Raw genomic sequence first — 5,663 nt, 5'->3', positions numbered from 1 at the left:
GTAGAAAACTGTGACAAGAAATGTTTTGCTGTCGCCATTCGAGTAGCTGTAGGTTTTCAAACTGCACTGAAAATATGCATATCATAGAGCAGTTTTTTTGCCACTCTGATCCAGAGAATGTGTTACTAAATTTAATTTCTTCATCTACGCAAAGGTTTTTGCCAGCTTGAAATTCGTTCAGGTAAAGAAACATTATATTTTATGTTGAACCCAAAATTCATGTTTTTTGCAACATACTGATTTCGCGTGTCATTTGTAAGCATTTAAAATTGTACAATGTGTTTTATTTTCGCGATCTCATCAGTTCACATACCATGATGGCCTTTCCTATCATGGCACGCACAACCTTGTTATCGCTTTGCTAATGGACGAAGTTGACTCCATAAGTTGCTTTTTTCCCACGCAAAAGCGAAAACAATATTCCTCCACATGCAGTGAAGCAAATCAAAACTTTGCTAATGGACCCGACGGCTCTCACGAACACCACTTGTTTTCGTTTTCTTGCTAATGTTGGCAGTGCCATTGCCAGAAAAAAAAAACATATCATAGAGCAGTTTTTTTAACACTCTGATCCAGAGAATGTGTGTACACATTGTACAGAACTAAATTTAACTTCTTCATGTACGCAAAGGTTATTGCCGGATTGAAATTCGTGAGCAATTTAACCCAATCCACGGCCCACAGCTGAAATACCCGGAGAGTAGTGAAAATGTAACTACGACGTGCCTTCTTCACCCAGCTTCTCGTGCTCAGCTTGTTCAAAAATAAGAACGACGCGATCACAAAGGCAGTGGCCTGCAGCATTGGACAATAAGGAAGTTTTCAATCCACAGAGATTTAAACTAGGCCATCCTGTGCATGAAAGAATGCTTACCACCAGCAATCAATACACCTCTAATTGCATACCATCACGAACCAGCATTATCATATCAGAAATTGCGGTAATTTGCTCAAAAATATTTGATCCAGACAAACGCCAAAAACTGTTTAACCAAGTAATGTGGGATCGTTTGTATATTTCACAAAACTAACGATAGCATGCCTGGCCCTCTTCAATGTTTTAAAACATTTCTTTGGCGGTTAGATAGAAAACAACTGCCTCAGTTCCAATGCAAGGCCTTCGCTATGGGAGTCAAATTGGACCACCAGTATTTCACTTAGGTAATGCAAGACATTCGCACATGCTTTCATTCATTGACTTGTTTAATAAAGCAAATCAACACGATTTCCATAGAATATCTTTTTGTGCTGGTATAATTATATCGGGTTTGCTGTTGTTGAGAATTGAGACGAAAGCTTTCAGGTAAAGAAACATTATATTTTATGTTGAACCCAAAATTCATGTTTTTTGCAACATACTGATTTCGCGTGTCATTTGTAAGCATTTAAAATTGTACAATGTGTTTTATTTTCGCGATCCCACCAGTTCACATACCATGATGGCCTTTCCTATCATGGCACGCACAATTCCCGTGTGAACCTTGTTATCGCTTTGCTAATGGACGAAGTTGACTCCATAAGTTGCTTTTTTCCCACGCAAAAGCGAAAACAATTTTCCTCCACATGCAGTGAAGCAAATCAAAACTTTGCTAATGGACCCGAAGGCTCTCACGAACACCACTTGTTTTCGTTTTCGTGCTAATGTTGGCAGTGCCATTGCCAGAAAAAGAGATAGAGTGTTTAATATATCGTTGCAGATCAAAACAGAGGGACATACTTGCTCTGTGTAAAGGTGGTTGTATGTTTGCACATTGTGAGGAGTTTGTGACGAAAGATATGAAACGCTAAAATCATCTGGGTGAACTGCAGTCGTTTTTGTATGTTAAATATTAAGTTTTTAACTAAGGACACACGGCTAGAAAGATAGTTCAATTGTAAGCAACCAAGTTATCAAATCAACAACCGCCAAAAGAACGCTGTGGTTTCGAAATTCAGCTAGCCAAAAACAGAACTCTTAAAACCCAATGTAATGATTGTGATGTGAAACTATCTGCACGTTACTAAGTTTTGTACATTCATATGTCGTGTGTAAAAAAAACACTAAATTTTCGATGAAAAAAAGTGATTCAAACATAAAATGCGGAATTCAGTTAAACACAAATGAACAACAAGCGGATAAAATGTAACAAAAAAGGGTTTTTCCTTTTTTAATGCATTCTTCTGTATCCGACTTGAAATAATCAGCATGTAACATTTCATGTTGTTTCTTGTTTAACTTCTGTAGGCCTACTTTCAAAATTCTGATGGCAAATATCAGCTGCATTCTGCTGCTTTTTCTAACTTGTCCAATTCTAAGCTTGTGCCAAAGAGCGAATCAGGTCATCCTGACTTGTGGAGGAAGCAACGAAGATCCGATAGTAGGACCAGCGGGTCCACCGGGAGCTGTTGGGCCTCGTGGTGTCCAGGGTCCGAAAGGAGAACCCGGTGCCAATAACACCTGGGAAGACGAATTCAGGAAATTGGAAGCAAAGATGGAAGCAATGGAAACTGAACTCAGGCGTATTTAGTTTTGCTAAAGTGTAAACATTTACTTTTATTTTGGAACTGCGTTAGTGGCACTTGGTTTAAACCTTAAGCACAAATGATTAAAGGTTATTTTTAATATATTCTATTTTTTTAACAGGCGTAAACGTTTCTGTCTTGAAATTACCATCAAAACAGAATGAATTGGAGAACAATCTTACAGTAATGTCAGGTTTGGTGAAAGTTTTTTTTTTTATTATTGCAATGTTGTCGATATCAGTAAAGATGTATCTGCGTTAAAGGGACATAATTCATATTCAGACCAATGATTACGTTTCATTTTGTAGGAGATACGAATCGTGTAGTTTACGCCAGTTGCAAGGATGCGTTGCAAAACGGAATGACACAAAGCGGGGTTTACAATTTATCTTCTCCTCGGCCTTACCAAGGATATTGCGACATGCAAACTGATGGCGGTGGTTGGCTAGTGAGTTCATCTTTTAAGAAAAAAATATATATTTTTATTCGATTAATTGTACAGGTTTGACAAAGAATGATTAATTTTATTTAAAAAAACAAGGTAATGTTATGCAACCGAAACTGTAATATAACGGGATGCCTTAAATTATTTACTGCAGGAAATACAAACGATTTCTGTAAAAGTATCTGTTTCAATTTTAATTATAACATGCATAGAACACTGAAACATAACGGATGCATGTAATTGCTTGATGGAAATATTAAGCGAAAATCCAGGCAAGACAATGTCAATTTTGTTTTTCTTTTTAAATTTTCAGGTTGTACAGAAAAGATATGACGGTTCAACTAATTTTTATCGGGGCTGGAGAGAATATGAAAAGGGATTTGGTTCCTTGACTGGAGAGTTTTGGTTAGGTAATTCGACATTGGCATTACCCGCATTCAAATCAATTGTTTATTTTGTTTATTTAGATTTTACCAACTCCCAATTAGTTTTCGTTCTTTTGTGCTTCCAGCGGTAGTTTCAAACACTAACAATGGTAGATAGGCTTGTGTGTAAATGTGTTAGTATTTTCTCGTCGTCACGATTGTCATATCTTGGGCTGCGCATTAGTGCAAGCAATGCTTTTTCATCTCTAAACACCAACAACATTTGTAAAAAGCATAAACAAATAAAACTTAACGTTTGTTAATTAATTAAGGCTTGGAGCTGATGCACGAACTGACAAGTTGGAAACGTCAAGAGCTCCGAGTTGACCTGCAAAATTTCGATAACACAAAGTATTATGCAAAGTACAGGTAACTACATGCGTGCGTTTGAGTGCCAAGTTTTTGAGTTCCTATTTGTACCATCTTGACAGCAACTTCAGCATCGGTTCATCAGGGGAGAATTACCGTCTGACTGTTGGTGGGTACACTGGTGATGCAGGTAAGCGAGCAAACATGTTCAAATAAATTAGCTTGATACAAAGGAGGTTTAATAAAGCCTCTAACTCAGGGGCGCACAGCCTTTTTATTAATACCGGCCGCATCACACAGACTTTATTTTACCAACAGTCGCCAGTGAGTTCCAAACTGACAATTTCGCATTTACCTCTGTCTTGAAATGTAATGAAATGTTATATTTAACAATATTTCTTTCGTAAAAATGAAAGATTTTATTCTGTTTTGTAACCAAAACTGAACAATTCCATAAGCCAAACATCCAAGCAAAACCTGTTAAGTTTTTCACAATGCACGGCCGACAATACAAATGTAATATAAAGCATGTGTACGGCCGCAGGTTGTGCGCCCCTGCTCTAAATCGTGGGTGAGTTACAAAACTCACATGAGGATGCGTGCTAAAATATTTTATACTATACGGTCGCGTGCCTTCTGACAAGACTTTTTAGATCCTCATCTGTTGACCGTTTATACTTTTGAAGTAAATATACGAGCCAATCACTTGTGTGGAGGTTAATAAACATTTTTTTATCAGTTGTGAAATTCGCTATCCGTCAAAACAGAAAGAATAAAATAAATGGAAACAAAATCTTCAAGAACTGAAATTGCAATTTTACTAAGTCTGCATGCGCAATACGAAAAAGTTGGACTAACAAATAAAGAGTTACGCAAGTATGACGTAATTTGCGCTTTTGTCCATGTTACTCACAAAATGCGTTAAATCTATATATATTAAACATTTACTGCTTTCAAATGTATGCCAGGTGATTGGCTGGTTAACATCTGAACCGCAAACTAAACTTTTGAAAATTTGCACCAATAGGTGATTGGCTGGATTACCACAATCAGATGCCATTCTCCACACATGACCGAGATCATGATTCAGATGGTGTAAACTGTGCTGTTTATTACCATGGAGCTTGGTGGTATAAGTATTGTTATCACTCCAACCTGAACGGAAAGTATTACAAGGAGGAGACAATGGCATCCGATTCGAACAAGTGGAGTCTGGTATCACGTGAACGTTCGGAAATAAAAATAAGACCTGTGATGTAATAAAATGGAGGACAAAACAAAACAAATAAATGGAATTATTTACGTGATTTAATAAAAACAAAAGAAATTGTCTTAAGTTATATCCTTGTGCAAATTCAGAAGAAGTAACAATATATTACCCGCATATACTTATTACCACCCCGATCGCACCGAATTCACAAGTGTGTTTGCTTGATGCTGTGAATATTTTGTAAATACTTTGCTTCACAAATCATCACATGTGAAAAAATATACATGGAACTTTAAAACATGGATCCTTTTGCTTGTTGTGTCATTGTTTTTAGAAAAGTGTAAGAGACCTTCGAGTCACGGTTTAGCGTTAAAGTGCATATGATATAAAAAATTAAAATCAAAAATAACCTAAATATGAAATAGTCAGAACTTCCCACAATTTTTAGTGAAAAATGTAGCTTGATACGGTCACAGGTTTGTAAGATACAGCCGATCACACTTACGTTTAAACCGTTGCGAACGTAATCGTGCGAAAGCGAGATTATTGTTGCGTGACGTCATGCAGGGCGATTCATTCGTGCGGGAGCTGTCAGCGACGCTTTTGCGCACAAACTTATGCGCACAAATGGAAAACATTGTAAAACTGCTGGTTTGGTAATTTTACACTAAACAGAAGTACAACAAGTGAATGATGGGTTAGGGAGACGAACCGTTATTGGTTTATTTATCGCGTCAATTAGTATTTATTGAAGCCCTGTCGATTTGTCTAA

At 37.1% G+C, this 5,663-nt stretch overlaps 1 pseudogene across 1 annotated transcript; it reads left to right on the top strand.

The window, feature by feature from the left end:
* Nucleotides 1-3,151: 3,151 nt before the first annotated feature.
* Nucleotides 3,152-5,174, top strand: LOC145907334 (techylectin-5B pseudogene; annotated as a pseudogene). The gene is made up of 3 exons (XR_014402877.1): nucleotides 3,152-3,183; nucleotides 3,804-3,871; nucleotides 4,709-5,174. The product of XR_014402877.1 is annotated as a techylectin-5B pseudogene (transcript).
* Nucleotides 5,175-5,663: the final 489 nt, after the last annotated feature.

The sequence above is a fragment of the Ascidia mentula genome, chromosome 6 (genome assembly GCF_947561715.1).
Source record: "Ascidia mentula chromosome 6, kaAscMent1.1, whole genome shotgun sequence".
Lineage (NCBI taxonomy): Eukaryota > Metazoa > Chordata > Ascidiacea > Phlebobranchia > Ascidiidae > Ascidia > Ascidia mentula.
This window is presented reverse-complemented; position numbering and strand designations above follow the sequence as displayed.